Source organism: Rhipicephalus microplus, chromosome 3 (genome assembly GCF_043290135.1).
Source record: "Rhipicephalus microplus isolate Deutch F79 chromosome 3, USDA_Rmic, whole genome shotgun sequence".
In the NCBI taxonomy this organism is placed as follows: Eukaryota; Metazoa; Arthropoda; class Arachnida; order Ixodida; family Ixodidae; genus Rhipicephalus; species Rhipicephalus microplus.
The window spans coordinates 10,132,137-10,148,105 of record NC_134702.1 but is presented as its reverse complement, the minus strand read 5'-3'; positions in this window follow the sequence as shown (position 1 = coordinate 10,148,105).

Here is a 15,969-nt window from a genome sequence, read left to right as displayed (position 1 = left end):
CCGTCCGAAAACTTGTGTGAGGCTCGTTTTGAAGACCGACCATGTAGGGAGTTCCGCTTCGTGGTTTATAAACCACAGCTTGGCCATGTCCGACAGGTAGAAGGAGACGTAGGCCAACTTGGCGGCGTCATTCCATTTGTTGTGAGTACTCACTCTCTCGTACATTGAAATCCAGTCGTCAACGTCCTTGTCTTCTGTGCCTGAGAAAACAGGGGGATCTCGCAGACGCAGAGAACCGGCGCAGAGAACAGTAGGTGGTGCCTGTGGAGGAGTTGGAGCGGCGCTTGCGTCGGTAGGCATAATGGATGGTAAAATGCGACTTCGAAGCTCCAGGGTGATCGAAACCCAGCAGACTCCACCACTTGTAATGGGGTTTATTTGCAGAGCAATATATATATATATATATATATATATATATATATATATATATATATGTATATATATATATATATATATATATATATATATATATATATATATATATATATATATATATATATATATATATATATATATATATATATATATATATATATAAAGAACACAAGCGAGTACACGTACGAAAGAGCAATACTTTTATGCCAACGTTTCAGCCGTGGCACGGCCTTCGTCGCTTGTGTTCTTTATACGTACCAGACCCCTTGAACTTCCTGCTGTATATATATATATATATATATATATATATATATATTGTAGAGAAGCCGTCGAACACTGAAGTGGGTCAAACTCTCAAGTGTTCTCTAGTGGGTCTACCCAAAAAGGACGTCGCTCGCGCTGAGAGTCCGTGCTTGGCCGTTACTGTCGCCATTGTGTATACTCGCTGTGTGCCTGCTAATAAATGCCATAACAAATTGGTGGAGGGTGCTACGATCCCCTTCGATGCCCTTGGAACTGCGCTCACGTACCCTGCAATCTACCATGTCCCACGACGCCTCTCAGCAAACGCCTCCTCCCATGCCACCCCCTTGTCCCGGTGTCCCCAGGATCCGAGATCCTCCCATCTTCACGGGCGCTGATGGCACTGACGTGGAGGACTGGCTCGCCATTTACGAGCGCGTGAGCGTCCCCAACAAATGGGACGAGAACGGCAAGTTGACAAACTTGGTGTTCTACCTTGCGGGCGTTGCAAGCTTGTGGTACAACAACCACGCGTCCGATTTCGCAACCTGGTCCGATTTCAAGACCGCTATCACCAACGTTTTTGGCCGCCCTGCCGTTCGTAAGCTGCAAGCCGAGCAGCACTTACGCGAACGCGCTCAGCAGGCCGGTGAATCATTCACCAGTTACATAGAAGATGTCCCGGACCTGTGCAAGAAATCCAACGACAGCATGTCCGAATCAGACAAGATCCGGAACGCGATGAAGGGCATTGACGATGATGCCTTCACGATGCTGCTTGCCAAAAACCCAGGCACAGTAGCTGAGGTCATCACGCTGTGCCAGAGCTACGAGGAGCTCCGCCGGCAGCGTTCGATGATCCGTCGCTCCACACCACGAGATGCAGGGCTTGCAGCCTTGGAGGCGAACTGTGATCAGGTGGCACTGCTGGCAGACCTCAAGTCCTTCATACGTGAGGAAATCGCGCGGCAGTTCTCTCTCCTGCCCTTTGCCCACCCACCGGCTGCTCAACAATCCGCCACTGCCATTCTTCCGCCCATCCGCCGAGAAATTGAGCAGGAAATAGCGGAGGTCATGCCTGCGTACCAACCACAACAGCTTCCGGCCCCTGCGCCCCCAAGTTACGCCCAAGTGGTCGCCAGGCCGCCTCCAGTCGTTCAACCGCCCGCCCCACTGACTTACGCCGAAGCTGCCGCACGACCTCCATCCTTTGCAGCGGGTATGCCGGCTACGTATGTTGACGTGACCTCTCAGACTCAGCTCCAGCACCCCATGCAGCCTTTCCAGCCACCGTTCCGTCCATCGGCTTTTGCGTCATGGACAAGACCTACCCCAGCGAACCGATGGCGCACACCGGACAACCGGCCCATCTGCTTTGCCTGCGGTTACGCCGGTCACGTAGCCCGTTATTACCATCGCGTACAGCCGGCTCCAATTTCTTCGCCTGTTGCTGGCCACCTCAGCCGTCCCTATCACGACGAACCACCGTCTATGCCACCGCCGTGTCGCCCAGGTCCATCTCCTCGAAGGTCGCCGTCTCCACGACGTCGGTCCCTGTCCCCCATGAGGCCAAGTTCGGCTACTCATGATCGGGAAAACTAGTCGTCGCAGTCCCCGAGGCAAGGACTGCGATGCTATTGCAATGTGAAAGCCCTCAGAGCCGCCCATCTAATGTCATAGACGTGCTTGTGGACGGTGTCCATGCATCTGCTCTTATTGACACTGGAGCTGCAGTATCCGTTATGGACGAAAACTTTTGCCGCTTGCTTCGAAAGGTGACAACGCCGATTTTAGATGCGGAGCATCTAATACTCGAGGCTTGTAGTGCGGCGCCGTCCGCAAGCTTCCTCCTCCTTCTTCCACCATCTGTGCATCCCTTCCTCCTCTACACACCGCGCGCGCTTCACTCCTCCACCATCTGTGCACCCTTCCTCCTCTACACACCGCGTGCGCTTCTCCTCTTCACGAACATTCGCTAGCTGTATAATGTAGCGCGCATGCGCCGTCACGCTTCAAGAACATCGGCAGCTGACGCGCGCGCATGCGCCGCCGCGCTTCGAGAACATCGGCAGCTGACGCGCGCGCATGCGCCGTTGCGCTTCTCCCCCTTCTCGAACATTCGACAGCTGACAGTGCATGCGCCGTCGCGCTGTATATTGCCGCATGAATTCGCGTGGTTTTCGTGTGGAAGAGGACGAAGAGGTTGGGTTGGAGCAGTTTTTCTTTCGAAGGAAGTCCATTCCAAGGATGAGCTGACGAGAACAGTCGCGTAGTACGAGGCAGGTTACCACAAACGTTGACTCGCGTATTTCCACTCTTGCGGTACAGCGACCCAATGGAGTAATAACGTGGCCTCCAGCAGTGCGAATACGCGTCCCATTCCAAGGTGTCATCACTTTCTTAAGACTGGTTGCCAATTTTCCGCTCATAATAGAATAATCTGCACCTGTGTCCACCAATGCGCTGACCTGAAGACCGTCTATCAGCACGGGAATGTCGAGTGAGACTCGGCCACTGGGTTCAGACGCACAATCCGGCATTTCTCTCGCACTGCACTCAGACGTCAATTCAATGTCTGCAGCGTTTTGTGGAAGCGTCGATAGGAGGTCTTCCGCACTTTTAGTCCCAGCGACCTCGCCCCCGAAGGTCGCTGCCTTCAGTTTTCCCGACGAGGGCTTGGGGAACGTCCCCGTGCCATCGTACTGAGACGTGGTCCAATAGCTGCGGGTCGTCGTGGAGATGGAGACCGCGATTGACGCCGTGGGAAAGGCAGACGTTGCTGCGCGAGGTAGTCCTCAATTTCTCTTGGCCTCTGACCAACTAGGGGACGAGGCGAATGAATAGAGAAACCGCGCAGTCCAAGTTGTCGGTATGGACATTCCCGGTAGATGTGACCGGCTTCACCGCAATGGAAGCAGAGGGGTCTTCTATCCGACGTACGCCAAATATCGGACTTCCGCGGAGGGGCACGGCGACCGTCGATGTCCAAACCAGCATGCGCAGATTGAATTGAAACTGGCGGCATCGTCTGGATTGGGACTGCAGGGCTTGAGACCGGCATGGAAGTGCGCAGAGCTTCGGCATATGTGCGGTTCCCAACATCAGTGGACGCAGGAGGTGGTTCTAGATTTGTAACCGTTGGTTGAGGGCGACGGCTGTGAAGCACCTGCTGGACCTCGTCCCGAATAATATTGGTGATGCTGCTTACCTCCGGCTGTCTCGCCCCGTGTAGTTTCGCGATTTCCTCGCGGACGACGGAGCGGACGATTTCGCGAATCCACTCAATGCTGTTGCTCCCGAAGCTGGCGGAAAATTCAGTAGGTGATGCAGAATTCACTTGCCGGTTGAGTAGGGCTGACCGCTGATGAAGTACCCTCTCCATCGTAGTGGCTTCGGTCAGGAATTCTGCTACACTCTTCGGAGGACTCCGCACTAGACCAGCAAAAAGCTGCTCCTTCACGCCTCGCATCAGATAGCGTAGCTTTTTTTCTTCTGGCATTGCCGGATCCGCTCGCCTGAAAAGCTGCGTCATGTCCTCCACGTACATGGTGACGGTCTCATTAGGCATCTGGATGCGTGAATGCAATGCACGTTCAGCACGATCGCGGCGGTCGGGGCTCCGGTAGGTCTCCAAGAGGCGATGCTGGAACTCGCGCCAGGATGTCAAGACATCACTTCTGTTCATGAACCACGTTCGGGCGCCGTCTTTCAAACACGCGTAGACGTTGCGGAGTTTGGCGGCTTCGTCCCAGTAGTTGATCGCTGCGACGTGTTCGAACTCGCTCAGCCAGTCGTCCACATCCTCAAACAGCTCTCCGTGAAAGGGACTAGGCATCAGCGGGTTCTGGACAGTGCAATAAATTGGTGCCGACGACGTAGGAGTTTCCATGACGCCTTGAGGCGAAGTCATAGTCGCTCTATGGATAAGCTGTGCCGGTGTCTCTGGTGGTAGGCCTCGTTGGCGGCGGCTTGTTCTGTGAACTGGCGTGTCCACGGGCACAGGGCTTGTGTTCCGGCTCCTGGATGGGCTCTTGTGCATGGGGTGCGTCGTCAGTTGTCGTACCCAGCAGCTCCACCAATCTTGTCACTAATGCCGCATGAATTCGCGTGGTTTTCGTGTGGAAGAGGACGAAGAGGTTGGGATTGAGCCGCTTTTTAATGCCGCATGAATTCGCGTGGTTTTCGTGTGGAAGAGGACGAAGAGGTTGGGTTGGAGCAGTTTTTCTTTTTGTCCTAGCTTGACGAGCAGTTCTGCGGAAGGTTTCCTTGAGTGAGACAAGATTGGTGACAATATATACTCAAGGTCGGCGCTCGCTCGCTCAGTTGCCGCTCGTCGGCTGGTTTGTACGGCGCGTCGACGTCCAAGGTCGCGGTGAAATGAATTCCAACGAATCCACAAACACAATGATCGACGTCCCTTCGACCAGCGCCGCGCTTTCGCATACGTGTGTACGTGTTCACTCATTTAACACCCCCTCCTACAACCACGTTAACCAATTTAGCCATCGACCCAAGTAATTCGCAATTTAACACCCCATTTCACAACCACGTTAACCAATTTAGCCATCGACCCAAGTAAGTAGCACTTTAACACCCCGTTAACCAATTATATGCTCCGCATCCTCCTCAGTGTTCCCCCGAGGGAAGCTGCGGGCAATTTTTTTGGGTTGTCCCTTCGTACTGCCGGTTCGCATCGTATCCATCCTTTAGCAGAGTGCACAGCTCGCGTTGTCGTTCAGGACGTTCTGTATGTCGGCCAATTCATCATCATTCCTGCATGCTCTCATGACGTCATCCTGGGGTGGGATTTTCTCTCCCGCAACGACGCCATCATTCATTGTGCCGCTGCCGAAATTGAACTCTCACCCTTCTCGCATTTGACGCCGGAAGACAGTCCCTCGAAACTGAGCAAGATTCTCGTGAAAGACGATACCATAGTGCCTCCAAGCTAGGCAATGGGTGTATCTGTCTACTGCGCTGGACTCTCCGACACAATTGCACTCGTTTCGCCATCCGACCGTGCTTGCCGAAGGAAAGGGTTGCTAGTACCTTTCGCGACTGTGCAAATCACCCAGAGCAACGCTGCTATTTTTGTGACCAACCCATCCCCGTACACTGTTACCTTGGTTCGAGGGGAATGTCTCGGCAGAGTGGAACCAGTGGATAGCGCACAAGTCCTGGACGTACCTGATGACTCGCGTTGTCCCAATTCGCGTACCGTCAGTGCTGTTTCCACTTATGATTCATCATCTCCTGATGTAATTGGCCCCTACATTGATGGCAATCTTACGTCGGTACAGCGTTCCCAGCTTCTGGACTTGCTGCGAGAATATCATTCTTCTTTCGATGTCGGGCGAAGTTCTCTCGGTCGCGCGTCCGCTGTTACACATCGTATCGACACTGGTGCCCATACACCATTACGGCAACGTCCCTACCGCGTGTCGCCTGCCGAACGTCGCGAATTTAACGAGCAGGTTGATGATATGCTCAGACGCGACGTTATTCGGCCCTCGGACAGTCCATGGGCGTCTCCTGTTGTTCTTGTTGCGAAGAAAGACGGTTCTCTGCGGTTCTGTGTGGACTACAGACGGCTCAATAAGATCACTCGCAAGGATGTTTACCCACTGCCGCGCATCGATGACGCAATTGACAGCCTTCACGTAGCCGAATTTTTTTCTTCTCTCGATCTGCGCTCGGGGTACTGGCAAGTGCCCATGGCTGATGACGCTCTACCGAAGACTGCGTTCATCACGCCCGACGGCTTGTACGAATTCAACGTCATGCCGTTTGGTCTATGTAATGCACCTGCGACCTTTGAGCGCATGATCGACACCGTTCTGCGCAACTTGAAATGGCACACGTGCTTGTGTTCTCTTGATGACGTTGTTGTGTTCGCCCCAGATTTCTCCACGCATCTCCAACGTCTGAAAGAAGTTTTCGCACGTGTGAGCAATGCCGGCTTGCAACTAAATCTGAAGAAGTGCCGCTTTGCAGCACGGCAACTCACCATCCTAGGGTACGTCGTGTCTTAGGATGGCATTCTTCCTGACCCAGCCAAGCTTCGGGCCGTGGCTGAATTCCCCAAACCTGCGTCCGTCAAAGAACTGCGTAGTTTCGTGGGCCTGTGCTCATACTTCCGACGCTTCATACGAAACTTTTCTACGATTATATCACCGCTGACGAAGCTCCTTGGAAGTAACGGGCCCCTCAATTCGTGGTCGTCTCAGTGCGACGACGCGTTCGCGAAACTCCGCCATTTGCTGACGTCTCCTCCTATTCTACGCCACTACGACCCTACGGCCCCGACGGAGGTGCACACAGACGCCAGCGGTGTAGGCCTCGGCGCTGTCCTGGCGCAGCGCAAACCCGGATTCCCTGAATATGTCGTAGCATATGCAAGCCGTACGCTCACGAGAGCCTAGACAAACTACACCGTCACGGAGAAAGAGTGCCTGGCGATCGTCTGGACTCTTACAAAGTTTCGACCTTATTTGTATGGTCGCCCATTCAATGTCGTCACCGACCATCATGCACTATGCTGGCTTTCATCATTGAAGGATCCCTCAGGCCGTTTCGCCCGTTGGGCTCTTCGCTTACAAGACTACGACATCCACGTGCTGTACCGCAACGGATGCCAGCATGCTGACGCCGACGCCCTCTCGCGCTCCCCTCTGCCTGAAGGTGATGTGCTCTGCTCAGTATCCTCGGCTGCTGTTTCTGCCATTGATGTTGACATCATCGCTACCGAACAGCGAAAGGATAATTGGATCGGCCCGCTCATCGACTTGCTCTCTGATCCATCCGCAACGCCATCCACGCGTGCCTTGCGTCGACAAGCTCGCCATTTCGCCATACGTAACGGCCTTCTACACCGACGCAATTACGACGCCGATGGCCGGCAGTGGTTACTCGTTATACCCCGCAGTCTGCGGTCAGAGATATGTGAATCCTTCCATTCTGATCCGCAATGCGCGCACTCTGGGGTATTCAAAACCTACCATCGCATTCGACAACGCTACTTCTGGCGCGGGATGTACCGCTACGTGCAGCAGTTCGTTCGATCCTGCCTCGCTTGCCAACGCCGCAAACCGTCAGCACACATGTCGCCAGCCAGTCTGCAACCGTTACCTTGCCCTGAGCGTCCGTTTGGGCGCATAGGTATCGATTTGTATGGACCACTTCCTCTGACGTCGGCTGGTAACCGCTGGGCCATCGTCGCCGTAGATCATTTAACGCGATACGCCGAAACCGCCGCTATCCCTGCGGCTACTGCGCGTGATGTTGCGTCCTTCCTACTGCATCGATTCACACTGCGCCACGGTCCACCTCAGGAGCTTCTCAGCGATCGAGGCCGTGTCTTCTTGTCAGAAGTCGTCGAAGCCATTCTCACGGAGTGCCATTCTGTCCACCGCAAAACAACTGCTTACCACCCGCAGACGAATGGTCTGACCGAACGCTTTAACCGCACCCTCGGCGACATGCTTTCGATGTACGTCGCCGCCAACCTCACGAATTGGGATACTATACTGCCCTTCGTCACCTACGCCTACAACACCGCCCCTCAGAGCACGACCGGTTTTTCACCTTTCTTCTTGCTGTACGGAAGGCACCCGTCACACACCATTGACACGATACTCCCGTACACGCCGGATCCATCTGAGTGTACACCCATATCCGAGACAGCCCGGCTTGCTGAAGAGTGTCGCGAGCTGGCCAAGACATTTACGACGCATGAGCAAGAGCAGCAGAAGAGTATTCGTGATGGCTCCGCCACTTCTGAACCCACGTTCCTTCCTGGTTCCCTTGTATGGCTCTCAATCCCGACCTCTGTAGCTGGCCTTTCTTCCAAACTACTCCCGAAATATGAAGGTCCCTACCGTGTGATCGAGCGCACATCTCCAGTCAACTATCTTGTCGAGCCAATTGAAGAATCTTCGGACATGCGCCGTCGCGGGCGCGACATAGTCAACGTGGAGCGCCTGAAGGCTTACTATGACCCGCTCGTAGTGACAAACTGTTAGGTCGCCAGGCGGCTCCCTTTTCGACCCCGGGGTAATTGTACAGAAGCCGCCAAACACTGAAGTGGGTCAAACTCTCAAGTGTTCTCTAGTGGGTCTACCCAAAAAGGACGCCGCTCGCGCTGAGAGTCCGTGCTTGGCCGTTACTGTCGCCATTGTGTATACTCGCTGTGTGCCTGCTAATAAACGCCATAACAATATATATATATATATATATATATATATATATATATATATATATATATATATATATATATATATATATATATATATATATATATATATATATATATATATATATATATATATATATATATATATATATATATTGAAGCCATTGAAATTTCCATTGGGGGGGAGGGGGAATCGGTGTGCACGCGTGCAGCAGCTGAATTTATGTTGCTCAGCCGCGGCATATTCAGCTAAAACGATCACCTATATTTTGTGCAACATTCTGTTGTGATTTATTCATTAATAAAGTTGCTTTCAAAAGATCATGATCAGCATGATTATTTGTGTCTTACACTATAAGTGATGTATAAAGTATACACGTTAATCTATACATGTCCAGATTTATCAGAAGTGAACTGTTGTGTTCTATATGAACCTTGAAACCGACCCGTAAAATAGTTTATATGAAGCTTGAGTATACTCAAGCTTCATAAAAAATATTTCACGGATGGGTTTAAGTGAGTTCCTCCATTTTGAGCTGTTAAAGGGACACTAAAGGCAACTATCAAGTGGACGTTGATTGTTGAAATAGTGGTCCATAAACCTCGTAAACTTTTGTGTCAAAAAAGAGCTTATTTTGACACCTTTAAGTGGTCCGCATCGGCTTAGAACACTTCAAATTACCCGCCTCAAGAAGTGGTACGTCTCACGTCACTGTTGCCGTGCAAAACGTTGCCCGGCTTTACTGCGCGGCCGCTGACACTAGTAGCAGCAGAACGAAAGCAGCGGGATCCAGAGCAGCAACAACGGCATTGATCAATTTCCTGTAATTGGCTCCGAGATGACAGACGAGTTTTGGTTCAACTGGGCCCCACTAGATGACACGATCTGTCCAGTTTAATCAAGGTTCAACCACGTGAAAATTGAATTTTCAAACCAGTCGCGCCATTCTTCAAGATAACGTCCGGCGGTTCTTTTTTACATGAATCAAACCGAAACGAACAAGCAGCATTTTATTGCGTCTCTTGATGCATGGAGGGTTCTTTATTTAGTGTAGCTAGATCTATTACTAGTGATTAATTGTAGGCGGTTAATCTGACGTTATCGGGAACATTTTGAGAGTGTCCTACTGTGGGGCATGTATTCGTGTGTATTTTTATTTCTCGGTAAGTAGGGCACTGCCGTTGATAATATTGTCGTTTTAGACGTCATACAATGAGCTTCCACTCTGACGTAAATTGTTATTTGACTTTAGTGCCCGTTCTTTGTGTTTTGCATCCTTGAAGGCTGAACGAACAATGTTAGTATGTTGCGATAGACGCATAGAAACGCAAATTGATGGGTTGGTGCATGCGATGTTTCATGGCCTAACTAATTCACGTCACAATATATAAAAACAAGAAGACATTGGCAGCCAAGATGGCGGCGCCCATATGTCTTAGATAGTGTATATGTGATACACTGAAGTGACCATTAATTTTTCCTGCGCATTGATTATCACTGTATCAGTGAGTGAACGAAACAACTTTATTCGGGTTGCAATAGGTGTAACTCAACGTCGAAAATTCGTAAATGACTCTGTGCGTTCATGAACAGGTACCCGCGAAACATAAAATAAGCCGCTTACGTTTAAGAACGTCTTGAACGGCTGGCTGCAGGAAGGGCTAATAAATGTCCTGGTCAAGACATTCTGTAGCCGTAAATGACTATCTAACGCTCCGTTAACGCTGTAAATGTCACGGCAAATATTAGCAAAAAAAAATATGTCAGGACAAGAGCAAGTTATTTCGTAACTTGCGTCATTACAAATATTTAAAAAAAAAGCTATTATGACCTTCTTTGCAGCATGTTTGATTGGAAGCTTGATGGCTGCGATAAGTAGTTAGGAATGAGGGGACTGAAGAGGGCTTCCCCCCCCCCTCGTTTTTCTAAACTGTTGTGCAACAAGGTTCTAGTTCATTATAACCATAGTGCAAGCGACCAATAAAATCAAGTACCAAGCCAACATTTCGCACGCTTGTGTGTTTCCGTAAGCCTTGATTCTTTAAGTCCCTGCTTCTAGCGCGCTTCAACCATTCGCGAAAAATAGAGCATGAGTAATTTGGTGTTTAGTCTAAAGCACCTTTTTCCTTCCTCCGTGGTCTAAAGGAAAGGCTTGGAAGTAGAGTGTACTAGAATGGGGGAGTGGGTCCACTGAAGGCTCCACGCTGAGGCGTTTTTTTCGGAAAATCCAGGTGGCGCTACCATCGCCTTCACCTGAAGACTTAGCCGTGGTTGCCATGGTTACAAGTCCCCTTTGCCACGCGGTTCGCGACGGGTGGGTAGTCTGATAGTTCGCGCGGTTCGCGTGCTGCTCGCGCGTCTGGCGCAGTCTCGCAGCGTTGTTGCTTCGTTCGTGCGTGCGTGGCCGTGAACGGCGTCGCACCGTGCTTCCGCGCCAGTTCAACAAAATCTAAATGTTTATATTGCGAAACGCCCTGCTCGTATAGGTAGTCACGCACGCAAGTACCGTGATTTCCACGGTAATTGTTTACAATCAAGAGCGTAAGTTGAATTTGGCTTTTGCGAAAACGTACGCATCGAAAGTGTAATATGAGCATTAACTGCGATGCTTTTAAAAATGTCAATATAACTGGGATATATAAGTAAGTTTGCGTTTGGTGCAAATTTAGACTCACGGCAGCAAATTGAATATGATGCAAGACTAAAGTTACCAGCTGTTATCACGAGAATTAAAGCTAAAGTATGCGAACCCTTCTGCAAATTTGCAGCTATTCGTTAGGGACGCGTGATATTATTGAAAAACTGAACCAGTCCTGTTGCGATTACGTGAGGGTGTTGGCAAAGGAAGTTTAGTCACATCGGACGGCAACTGTGCTATTCGTAGGAAATGACTTATAGGGCGGACGCACGTCCGTCGCGGTGGTTTTATGATGAGTTTTTGTTCGGCATCTAGTGCTGGTATACGTTGTAGGTATTAATGAAATATGTTATATTTTACCTTTTCTCTTCGTGCCTGCGGTACGTGTCCATGCAAACATTTGCTCGAAACATGAACGTGTTTTCACCTATAGATAGGAAGTCTGAAAGACACCAATAAAGAAGTGATATGCGCAAAATATTTTATTTTAAATTGACTGCGCAAGCTTTTCGCATAAATATAAAAAACAAAATAAATATCATCGAAAGACTTCGACACCGTCGCTCAAGGAACGTCAGGCTCTATGTTGTCCTGCTAAGCTTTAAGTGTTTTGCTCTCGCTCGTTTCGAAGCGTTTTCCCTGTTCATTCCCTTCACTAAGAAGTGAAGGCGAGTGAGCACGTAGAACGAAACGAGCTTTGTGCTCACTGCATCTTTGTGGTCTGGACAGCCGACCGCTTTCGAGTTCAGAAAATTAGTTTTCACCAATGAAAGGATGTCAGAGATGCTATCTGTGTGCAACATGGAAACACTGAAACATTCAGTAAACAAGTTTTCAAGTGAGGCAATGAAATCATACAGCTGTCGTGAGGGGTACAGAAGTCCACCCCAGTCGCATTGCTCCGTGAATTGCGAAGGGAGCTGTTCAGCAACCGCGACAGCTTTCTCAAACAGAAGCACTTCTTTGCATTGTACGCATGCCAACTTCAATACACACTTTCTGGCCACGTACCCTGCTGTGTAGTAAATGAGTCTCGAGTCACTCTTCTCCAAAGTCACATCGATGTGGTCAGCAAACTTTTCTGGCATCGTGGCAATCGTGCTTTCGACCTCGCCAAGTTTTCCCTGTGATATAAGATCATCAATTTTTTTGTGCGTGACCTTTAGACCCTGTCTGTCATGCACAGTGACAAGAGCGTTTATCATGTCAGGGTTTGCGTTTGCGCTGTCCACACTGTGCGCCAAGTTATAAAAGGACAAGCAGTTGACGGTTATTAGAAACTCATCCGGAGAGGGGTGCGCGTTGCAGCCACTTGACTGGCGAACGATGCCGAAGAAATGTTCCACGGGATCGGTGCTAAGTCGAGATGTCATGAGATATTTGAATCCAACGCTCTCTGTCAGGTACTTCAGCAATGAAAGGGTATTTGCTATAGTGACCCTAAAACCTATGGCAGTGGACTCGCTGAGAAAGTGCCGCTTGTTGTCACTGAATGATTCCCAGTCATTCAGGAAGTCCAGAAAATTGGACAGGAATGCCACGTCTGTAGAAGCTGGTCTCAGCGCTTCGGCCCGAAACCTGGAAGTCATCACGGTGATCAGTCGTTGGATCTTCCTGCAAAATAAACAAAAAGAATGTATGTCAGAAGAGCGCTCATCATGCGTTTGAGATGTTTACGATTACACTTAATTCATTTGGAACGTAGGCGCAACTCACGAGAAGAACAGCTGAGTTGCCTCGATGCTGCCACACCTTCTCTCGATGTCCTCCTTGTAGAAGGCCAGGCCCCGTAGGACATATGGACCGAATAGTTGGAAGGCGAAAGGGGTTCTCATCTTCTCAAATGAGTTTGGTTCCAGATGCGTCTCGGTCAAATTGGGCATAACTTTCAGTGTCCTAACACTTCTGTCTAGAAGGTACGCCTCCCGAACCGGATGCACAGACACCTAGAAATATAGGTTGAGGTAATGCAATGTATGCAAAAAACACAATCTTTGTAAAATGTCAACCATGAATCTATACGTACCAATCCGTCTGGTGTTGCAAAGCCTTTCTGGAGAAGACCATTCCTGAGGCATTTTAGCAGATGCGGGAAATCGGAGATAAAGTGCAATTTCCTCATCTCGTCGACAGGATGCTGTATGGCGCCATTTATTTTCTTCGATGACGCCGACACCCCCGCTAGCTTCCACATTTTTCGATTCCAGGGGGCTCCGTCACAAGTGATGTGGTCGACGAACAAGCCCGCCTGTTCCACGAGGATGGTAGCTTCCATGAGAATTTTCAATAAAATGTCTCCTCTCACATTTCCTTTTGTCGCAAAAACGCCCACAATTTGGCTCCATTTTCCAGCGAAAGGCACAAACATGATGACCATGCCGTGATCACATTGCTGGTACTTGTCTTCGGGCTTCGTAAATTCTCCAAGGTCCACGAAGCCTTGAATCTGGCCAGACGCCGTCACATTGAAATGTTCTGACAATTTCATTTCGTCCACCAATAGTCCGCCGTGTCTTTCGAGGTCTGACATGCTCGCGGTTTTTTTCTTTAGAGTGTTCATTACTGCTTGATTAAAACCGAAGGCCGACTCGTATGACCTCAAGTATCTTTTCAAAGTAGTGTTGCTGGGCATCATGAGAATTTCGTTCTTTCTGATGTGCTGATAAAGCCGGGGACTCTTTAGTTTCATGAGTAAACACTCGAGGATCCACTCCTGATTGTAGCGCATGCCCTGCTTGCTGGTTTGTTTGGCAGCTTGAAAGCAAGCGCGAACACTTGCCTGCTGCTTTCGCGGTAGTGACGATATTTTATCCTCTAGTATTTTATCCGCGACATTCGCATTGTTTGCCCTCATCTCTTCGAGACGACCAGCAATGTCCAACAGCCTTGTCGCCATCCGCTTGTTTCTCTGACTCAGGACCCGCAGTTTGGTGGAGACTGAGTTTCTTCGCTCTTTTCGTTTTAGGTAGCTTTTTCTGGTGAGTATTACTTTCCTCACGTACTTGCATGAAATGCATGAAGAACCTGGAAGTATACGAGAAAAAAATTATGAAGAGCTTCCAGTTTTTTACCATGCATGTTTGAAACGCAATTTATGCACTTTCACTTTCTGTAGGCAAACTATTCTTTCGTAAATGTTAATGAGTACTACAAAAATTAGGGGCCACACAAATGTTCTAGCATTAAACAGGTTACTGATTGATTAATTGTACAATTACAAGTGACGTCTCAATAAACGTTTGCCGCACTCACCTTGTTGTTTAACCGCTCCTTTGCACGTGACACTGAAGACAAGGCCGTCGGAATGAGAGATTTGCTGCTCCAGTTTCTTCGTAAGAACGTCATAGGTGAAGTCCTTCGCCCTACCTGCTCCTCTGCAAGGGTGAAGAGATTCTGCGCAGTCCAGGACTTGTTTGGCATCTTCAAGGTTATAGGCGACCTTTTCGGAGATCAGCGTCTTCCGAACATATGTCCGACAAATCACTTCACTCCGGTCGGTACCGTAATTCATGAGCACAGTCTTTTCGATGCTTACGAGTTCACGACTTAGGGAGGCCGAAACATAAGCAATTCCGTCATAATGACGAAACTTGTGCATTGCCCAGTGGTCGTTTGGCCGGACAACGTCTTCAAGTTCAAATGCGTTGTCGCTTTGCCTCGCACTTTCGCAATCTTCAAATCTCAGTTGCGGCTCAACTGATTGCAGCGCAGTTCTTTTTGACGGCTGGTCTTCACAGGTTGGTGGTGAAGCCGCTCTCTTCTTCGTTGACTGCTCCGGTGTGGGCTGCTCGTCAGGACACTTCAGGAGATGAGGTATAATTATGGGTACAGCATCACTGCGAAGTTCCGGCTTTCCCCGCTCTATATATACTTCTCGGCCTTCGATAATATGTACATATTGCCTTAGTATGTATTTTTGCTCGAAGTGCAGCTCGCAAATGGCATCGGTGACTTGCAAGGGCCGATCAGCGCGGTTGAGATTCTGGTCCCATAGCCGGCGTCTTTCTTCGTCTTGAGGTACTCCAAAGAGTGAGAGCTTGGGCTGGTTTTTAACTCTGCTGTATCCGGTTTGGCAGCCTACGACACAACAGTAATTTCTACGCCTAGACGTGCTCATCCTCTAATCTTTTGAAGCAGCTTGGAACGCTCCGTTATGCAACCAGCAGACACATATCTGCGCACGCAAACGTGCCGTCTGCCGCGTATTCTTTGTCCAGACGGCTTTGCTCAAAGGGAAATACAAACCTACGCGTTCACGAAAAAAAGCATACATTTTATTTCATGTCACTTGTTTTTGTCTCTAATAATGTGTAAAAAAAGAACCAGGAGACAAATTGTGAAAACAGCGCACGAACGACGGTGCATCGAACAGACGACGGCGCGTCGAGCAGACGACAACATCGAGCGCTCAGCGTCCCCGCCAGCGCGTCGTGCGGCCCGAACCGCCGCACGACTCGCACGCTCCCGCCGAAACTGACGTCACTTCAGGAGAAGGCTACTGCAGCGCCACCAAATTTTCCG